The following is a 9,034-nucleotide window of genomic DNA, read 5'->3' on the forward strand; positions in this document are numbered from 1 at the left end:
TGTTATTTACTTTATCAGCTAGTTTTCCTCAGTCATGCGTTCAGTTGCTGCTCTGAGGACCATCTGTGACCCTCCATCCACTACAATCACATGTCTTTTCTTTTACCTGCCAGGAGGAAAATAATTACTTGACCTAATTACTCTAACAACTGGGTCAGCCAATTATTTTTGACTGGTAATTTGTCACTGCATGTACTGTTAAAACATAACTTCAAAACTTGCTATTATTTCATTATTTGTTTCTTCACTGATTTCTTCAGTAATATGGATGAAAAATCTCCATGCAAGTGTTAGAAAGAAAAAAAAAACATTGACATTTTTTAGGTTTTTAAACCCATAATCAAAATGATTTTGTCCCAAACTTTCTTAGGTCTTTAAGCCATGTGTTACTTTTATTTAAGATGGGTTTTGAAAAAAAATATCGGTGTATATATTTTTGCAATGCTGGTTTTTGAAGTTCAGAATCCATCATGGGGAGCTACATTTTCCCCCGGATTTGTGGAACAGATGCCCTCAAGTCAATAATTCCTAGGGAGCATTATCAAAAGTAGAGGAACAGGTGACAGGAATACAAAACAGCTATTTACTTGAAGGTCAGCACAGTCAGCGAGACCAACATTCGACACAGACCGATTCCTCTACACTTATGGTGGAGACCCACATCATGAATTCAGACAAACAAACAACTTTCAAATACAAACTACTTTTTTTCTTACTGCAGAACATTTGAAAATGACTGTTTAGTAATACAAAGTATATCAACATTATAATTTTGTTTACAATAATGCGCATTGATGAATTGTTAAAGACCCCCTCTGGTGAAAATCAAGTTTTTAGCATCGTTTACATGGTTTAATGTTGTTTATCTGGTGTGTTTAATATGCTTAAAGACAAACCACGTGCAAATTCATCAGTCAACACTATTGCTAAGCATTTTCTCCTTGAAACTGCAGTGTACCAAAGAATGTCTCTAAAAATGAAGTTTGAAACATCCCATGTTTCCTACTCTCACAAACATGTAATCAATCCTGATGTACAGTGTGGGGCTTTTCATATGGTTAGTGAAGCATTTCTACCTAAAGATGTTCATTTTTAGAAGGCAGCTTTCGGAGATGGCGAATGGGAACGGTTTGTATAATATGAGTAACACAATATTGGCTGTCTGATAACATAGTCAGGCTAAAAGCTAATGATATTACTGTTACGTGTCCAATGTTGTACAGAGCAATACATAAACTGCATTGCCATTCTGAAACATCAACTTGTAGACGACCCTGTATAATTCTTTCTTCCTTATCTTCGGAATCAGTTTCTGGTTCAAACATACAGTATATGGTTGAATTAATTCAATATTGACAGTTTGCTACTGCGAAGCATTTACTACTTCATTTAACCAAGTAAAAGTGAGCTGGTGTGATTTAGATGAGGTGGAGACTGAATATAACTAGAGTTATATTCAAGCCATTTTAAGGCAAAACATTTAAATATGTCATTTTGATTATCAACTATATAAGTTGAGTTGTAAAGGATAAAAAGTGACTGCAAGGGGACTTTAACAATACAATCAGGAAAAAGCATTTTTTTTGGCTTTTAGTATGAATATTTATAAATTCAATATCTCTATGATATCGGATTCATGTTACACAGTAGAAAATCAAACTGCAACTCAAAACAACAATCTCACATCAAAGACACATCTATTCGGACACTAAGGCTCTTTTCCTCTATCTATTCCCTAATTCCTTGTCATGGAGAAAGAACTGACAGAAGAGTTCATCAAACGGCTAATCTGATTGTTTCCTGAAGCTCAGAAGAAGTTTGGAAAGCTTTAATCTTCACAACAAGGTCTCAGGCAGGATTTACTGGCTCCTGGAAGCACCGCACCTGGGCCTGTGATGTTGTTTGATGCTTTGGTTCAACAGTCCAGGCAGGAACACTAAAGCTGCACACACTCAGGGATCACTGCAAACATACCTGGACATCTGAGGAAGATCTGATTGTAACAACATAGACATGACAGTTCTATCTACATCTAAACCTTTTGTAAGAAATTAATACTTTTATTCAGCAGAAAACTGATCAAAAAATTGTGTAAATACATCTATAATGCTATTTCTACTAAATGCTGTTATTTTGAACTTTCTCTTCATCAAATAATCCTAAAATCCATTTTATCACAGTTTCCACAAAAACATTAGGCGCACAACTATTTAATTTTAACACCGATGAAAATAAGAAAAGGAAAAAAAGAAAGAAAGAAAGAAAAACAAAAACCCAGCATATTAGAATGACTGAAGTAAAGGCGCCTGAAAATTCAGCTTAGCATGACAGGAATAAATTACATTTTAAATATATTCAAATAGAAAACTATCATTCTAAATAATATTCCAAAATGTTTTTACTGTATTTTTGATAAAATAAATGAAGCCTTGGTGAGCCTAAGAGATGTCTTTTGAAAAAAAAAATAAATAAATTCTCACTGACCCCAAACCTTTGAACAGTAGATTATCTAAACCTCTCTAAAATAAATAAAAATAAATACATAAGAATTATAATTGTATTACTATTACTACTACTAATAATATTACTGGTAACACTTTACAATAAGGTTCCATTTGTTAACTATATATAAATAAAGAAACTAGAAGAGCGTATATCTTTGTCAGACACAGACACTGCACTTTTAGCACTTTGCACATTATTTGTGGCCTCTGGATAATAAATACATATGAGTGTTTTTGGCAGATTTTTCGTGTGTGGATCTTTTTTGTTAACTATATATAATGCATTAACTAACAATGAGCAATACATTTTTACTGCATTTATTAATCTTTGTTAACGTTAGTAAATAAAAACACAACTTTTCCTTGTTAGTCTGTGTTAGCTCAGGTCCATTAATAGATAAAACGTTTCATTTTAATCATGTATTAGTAAATGTTGGAATCAACATTAACTAAGATTAATAAATGCTTTAGAAGTATTTTTCATTGTTATTTTATGTTAATTAATGTAGTTAATGATTGTTAACAAATGGAACCTTGTTGTAAAGTGTTACTACTACAATAATAATAATAATAATAATAATAATAATAATAATAATATGATGATTATTTACACAATTTTGAGATTATTATGATTAACCTATTTGGCAGCTCCCTCTTATGTCAGTCCAAATCTACTGATAATATTGTGTTTGGATAATAAACATTACCCGTTTTCCACTGTTTTGGGAATGTTAACTAATAAATTGTTACATTATATTATAATACATTTAATTTAGCATCAGCAAATTTTTGCCATTGTATTGTGTAGTCGCTGCTATATGTGACCCTGGACCACAAAACCAGTCATAAGGGTCAATTTTTCGAAATAGAGATGTATACATAATATGAAATCTGAATAAATAAGCTTTCCATTGATGTATGGTTTGTTAGGATAGGACAATATTTGGCCGAGATACAACTATTTGAAAATCTGGAATCTGAGGTTGCACTAAGATTAATAAATGCTTTAGAAGTATTTTTCATTGTTATTTTATGTTAATTAATGTAGTTAATGATTGTTAACAAATGGAACCTTGTTGTAAAGTGTTACTACTACAATAATAATAATAATAATAATAATAATAATAATAATAATATGATGATTATTTACACAATTTTGAGATTATTATGATTAACCTATTTGGCAGCTCCCTCTTATGTCAGTCCAAATCTACTGATAATATTGTGTTTGGATAATAAACATTACCCGTTTTCCACTGTTTTGGGAATGTTAACTAATAAATTGTTACATTATATTATAATACATTTAATTTAGCATCAGCAAATTTTTGCCATTGTATTGTGTAGTCGCTGCTATATGTGACCCTGGACCACAAAACCAGTCATAAGGGTCAATTTTTCGAAATAGAGATGTATACATAATATGAAATCTGAATAAATAAGCTTTCCATTGATGTATGGTTTGTTAGGATAGGACAATATTTGGCCGAGATACAACTATTTGAAAATCTGGAATCTGAGGTTGCAAAAAAATCTAAATACCGAGAAAATCACCGTTAAAGTTTTCCAAATGAAGTTCTTAGCAATGCATATTACTAATCAAAATTTAAGTTTTGATATATTTACAGTAGGAAATTTACAAAATATCTTCATGAACATAATCTTTACTTAATATCCTAATGATTTTTGGCATAAAAGAAAAATCTATAATTTTGACCCATACAATGTATTTTTGGCTATTGCTACAAATATACCCTAGTGACTTAAGACTGGTTTTGTGGTCCAGGGTCACATATTATACTGTCATTATATTGGCTATTGGTCAACCTGCTCTTTAGCTATCATGTATCAGTATCAGCCATTGAAAAACCCTTACTGGTCGATCACTAGACCCGGTCTCATTTCCTGTCTTCTTTCTAAGTGGCCAGTGGCAAGATTAAAGCCATAAAAAATTTGAAGAAATATGATAAAACTCCACTTCCTTTCGCATACAGCCAACACAAACACATGTCCAGAGCACACTCAGTCTGGGAGCGCTGACTCAACTCCGCCTCCTAAAACTCAGGCCTGTGGCTTACAGCAGCAGCTGAACTTTACTCACAACACCTCCTGCAGTGGTCACAGGTCACTATGACTCATCTGTGGTGGGTCACAGTAGGTTCCGTCTGTCCTGGAGGCCTGCCACCAGTTATCACTTTTGATCAGTGAGGCACAGGTCCTCGGGTAAATGCCTGCACATGGGCTACAAGTACTGCTGAGAGATCCTCTCACGGATTCCGTCCTGCTGGTGCCCCCACCAGTATGCAATTAACAAATGACTCATCAAACTGGGCCAGAAAAACAGCCTGTTTTACAAACACAGCAAAGACAAAGTTTGAACCACTCAATCTACAGTAAATGGACTTCATTTGAATCACAGCCCTGTGACCCTTGTTCATCATTTGCTAGACAATATGGTAATTGTACAATGGAGTATGGGGAGATTTATTCAGTTCTAGGAATATGATGTTTTGGCTAATTAAATGTAAAATGCAGTTAATGGAGCACATGGAGTTAATGGAGCTCCACTGGGAATGACCCAAACCGTTCAGAACTGCTCCTGTCTGTCGTGCTGCAGAGTGGTTTGTGATTGTAGCTCCGCTTTTCTGTTGAATCTCTATCTTACTATCACTCTCTGTTGTTTAAAGCGATAAAATATAACTCAATTCCCACCTTATTTCTGATATTATATATCAAACTAATCTGATCAACTTGATTGTTCGCTTTTATTCTAAAACTACGACTGCAGCGCGTTAGCATTCGTTAGCCGGTTAGCTTGTCATTCATGTTTCCATTCGCGTCTATTGCGGTTTTCCTTTTTTTCTCTCACTCCGTTTTTTTCACGAGTTCATCAAACAACAGTGGTAAGTCAGAATCATTCATCAATCACGGTGAGTAATGGCTTCTTCTCCTGCTATTATTGTTTGCACCACTTGCCACATGTCATCCAAACTTTAATTGAGGATAGTAAGAATGTGAGGGCTCAAGATACAGCTTTGGATGCGACTAGCTCAGGGAGTCCTGCACATTGTTCGGTTCCGGTTACAGAGCCTCCGCAGCAGGGCGACTGGGTGACTGTGAGGCGGCATAGTCTCAGGTCAAAACACCGCTCTTCCATTCCGATCAAAACATCAAACAGGTTCTCCCCACTCAGTAATGCACCCACTGAGAAACCTGATCGAAGTGCTCTAGTTATTGGCGATTCTATTGTACGGATCGTGACTATAGAGACACTAGCCACCATAGTCCAATGTTTACCGGGAGCCAGAGCGCCTGACATCTTGACAAATTTAAAAGTGGTGGCTAATGCTAAACGTAAATTCAGTAAGAAAAATAGAGACACCAGCCACCATAGTCCAATGTTTACCGGGAGCCAGTGCGCCTGACATCTTAGCAAATTTAAAAGTGCTGGTTAATGCTAAATGTAAATTCAGTAAGATTGTTAGTCACGCCGGCGCTAATGATGTTTGACTTCGCCAGTCGGAGATCACTAAAAATAACTGTACACAGGTGTACTGATTTTATGTCCGAGTTAGTACTGGCTGCAGATAAAGTTTTCATTTTTGGTGATTTTAATATCCATGTTGATAATGAAAAAGATGCATTGGGATTAGCATTCATAGACATTCTGAACTCCATTGGGTCATTACCATTGTAATCTAATTTTGCATTAATGACACACTATTTTCCTAATTAAAGCTGTACAGTTGCTTTGACACAATCTGTATTGTTAAAAGCGCTATATAAATAAAGGTGACTTGACTTGACTTAATGCAGTTAACTCATTGATAGTGCAGAGTAGTTCAGGCATTTTCTTACAAAACAAAAACGTAACGACTGAAAAATCTCTGTGATACACAGCCTAAAATGACCTATTGTTTTTATAAACCAGCAGAATCACAAAACGTTTTAAATGTGCTAATATTAATAATTAAAATAAACAATTTTTCCACAATGTAATGTAGTGTTTACAAGCAACTCAGCAACCTCGGTGAAGAAAGTGTTTTAAATATCAGCTTTAAAATGTAGATTTACAGTTATTTTTAGCATGAGGATATATTATTATATTATATTATTATAGACACTATTATTATTATTATACTACTACAATTATTAAAATATTTGATTAAATTATAAAAAAATTTGACAAATTAGAATAAATGTATTAATATAGTAGAAATACTATAATTGTATATAATAATAATAATAAATCATCATCATAATGATATTAATAATACTAATAATGTGCTGCTCATATGTAAAAGAAAAGCACTTAAATCACAGAAGCTTTCGAGTAGAAACCTCCAATTTTTGCCAAAAGATGACTAGTACCATCCCTGGATTTTCATTGTAAAAGCATGTTTTCCAATGTTTTTATGAGCCGTTTTTATGATTTTCTGTGGCAATGTCACATATGCTGCTGATAGAGCTTGGTTTGTATTTAACCCATAATATTGCTTTAATTCAGACACGTCTTTATAAATGACAGCACAGCACTGTCATAAAATATTTTGTTCAAATTCAAACCCACTGGTCAAATCAAAGGTGGTCTGTTCTGAAGCGACTACAAATCTGATTGCCGTCTCTGGTGTGGCCGAACAGGTCTAGAACCCAATGAGATTAATTCTGCTGTTTGTGTCATAATGCCCCATTCATTAAATGCAGTTAATCACACACAGGACCTGAGGGAAGCCTCCAATACAGGTCTCCAAGCAACTAGACCCCTATAAATCACAGAGTCATACCAAACATGGTCAGAAAAATCCCATTCGACAAAAACGTTACAAAAGATAGGGCGACATTATTACTGTTCACATACTGTATAATGAGTTTTTTGCTTGAGGTTAGGCACGATTCAAGACCAGAGAAATGCCAGACATTCAAATGACTGTAGTCAATCTAGTGATAAATGATAGATGACTCGCTTCATTTCAAGAGAGTCAAGAGAGGAGATATTAATTTGGTATCTGAGACCACGCAACACAAATAATTTAAATTCTGTCATTTTGGGTCAGTTCTTTCTAAGGGAATATTTTAAAGAGGAATCTTTGGAGTTTGTTGTTGTACAAGGTGAATTGTAACAATGTCAGTTTAACCATTGACAGTAGATTTCTATCATTTGCTCTCTTGCTGCCTTTTCCAAAAAGGCAAAGAAAATGGCCATATATAAAAGGACAATATATACCCACTATTTATCATTTATATAATCATAAAAAATAATAATAAAAAAATATATATATATTAAAATAAAATAAAATATTGATATTTCACATGGGATTTATTCTGATTTGTTATTAATGCATGTTAAATAACTGGACACGTCATCTGAATAAGCAGATTCTCTTTTAATTTGATATATAACATCTACTTTAAATCTTCACCTAAATATAAAAAAAGTCTTTTTATCCAATTCAAATGCTTAAAGGGATAATCCACTTAAAAGTGGATTATTAAATGAACAAGTTAAATTTAAGACTTTTAAAGACCTTTTTAATACCAACTTATATGAAACTTAAGACCTAAACCTGTAATGGAAATACACATTTTATTACATACATATATGTAATATTTAATGTGTATAAATTAAAAAAACAACATTCAGGCTTTCTAGTGCAGTATTCTCATTGAGTGCATGAGGCTTGATTTTTCAAGATACAAACATTAAAATATCTTTACATAAAATTGTGTGTATATACAGTGCACAGCATAAATGAGTACACCCCCTCTAAAACTTAACAAATTCAGCAATTACTTTTTACTTTGAAGACATGTTAGGGTTCTTTGGAGATGTAATGTTCCAACAAGCCTGCTTGATCAATTACCAAAGAAGAATGCAAAGATTATTCAGCAAAATAAGATTTTCTTATCAAAGTGATCACATTTTGTGTTGCAAAAATTAGTACACCCTCCTGAAAGTTACTAAATAAAACTAAAAAAAGTGTATAGGTTTAAGGCTATTTTGATCAACAGGTAAGTATATTGAACCAAAACTTTTAAAGACAGGTAATTTCCTGACAATTAAAAGTGTTATATAGCCCACTGAATCATACTCAGACGTAATGCTGGCAGCAGTGGAACCACTTGGGAGAGAACTGCCAGGTGACTTATTTCTTAGTAAAAGCATTAGCAATTAATCGCAACATGAAAATTTGATACCGGCATATCCCTAGTACCCACAGTGACGTTCAGTGGTAGTAAAGCTCTTCTATAGGGTTGAATGAGTACTGAAGGTGTGAGGGAGTTGTGCTTTATCAATGCTGGCATGAATTTACACAACACTGTGTGATTTAATACAAAAACTTGAAACAGAAGATGCTACCCTCTTCTTATTCCCTGCATTGTTGGGCATTTTTTCAGCATGACAATGAATATATTCATTCTCCCAAGGTGAAAATCCTTCAGTGGACATGTATTTCACTCAATCTTAACACTCTTGAGCTGCTGTGAGAGATTCTGTAGAGACGAGCTGAGCAACACTCCCCATTAAAGAC

The sequence above is a fragment of the Sinocyclocheilus anshuiensis genome, unplaced genomic scaffold (genome assembly GCF_001515605.1).
Source record: "Sinocyclocheilus anshuiensis isolate Anshui unplaced genomic scaffold, SAMN03320099.WGS_v1.1 scaffold2571, whole genome shotgun sequence".
NCBI classification, from domain to species: Eukaryota; Metazoa; Chordata; class Actinopteri; order Cypriniformes; family Cyprinidae; genus Sinocyclocheilus; species Sinocyclocheilus anshuiensis.